Genomic DNA, 235 nt, shown 5'->3' on the forward strand with positions numbered 1-235 from the left:
GTGTGTGTGTGTGTGTAGCATTAAGGAGAGGTTTGAATGGCTGTTTAATAGTTTTTCAAGAGCAGCATTCGGGCTTCCATTATCAATTCAATACACTCTTACACACTGAGTGTAACTCAGAAGGACAACTCAGTGCCCTTCACACATATTACACACTTGAAATGTTGAACTTTGTGTCTGTAATACCCAGAATGAATCACCTGTTTTTGTCAATCTACAACACACACACACACAC

General features: G+C 39.6%; 1 protein-coding gene across 1 annotated transcript in view; it reads left to right on the forward strand.

Annotated features, from left to right (window-relative positions):
- The window catches only part of stx17 (syntaxin 17), an 11,910-nt gene that overhangs the window by 7,412 nt on the left and 4,263 nt on the right, over positions 1-235 (forward strand). The window lies entirely within an intron of this gene.

Source organism: Morone saxatilis, unplaced genomic scaffold (assembly GCF_004916995.1).
Source record: "Morone saxatilis isolate NCDOM2014 unplaced genomic scaffold, NCSU_SB_2.0 Contig24, whole genome shotgun sequence".
Classification (NCBI taxonomy): Eukaryota; Metazoa; Chordata; class Actinopteri; family Moronidae; genus Morone; species Morone saxatilis.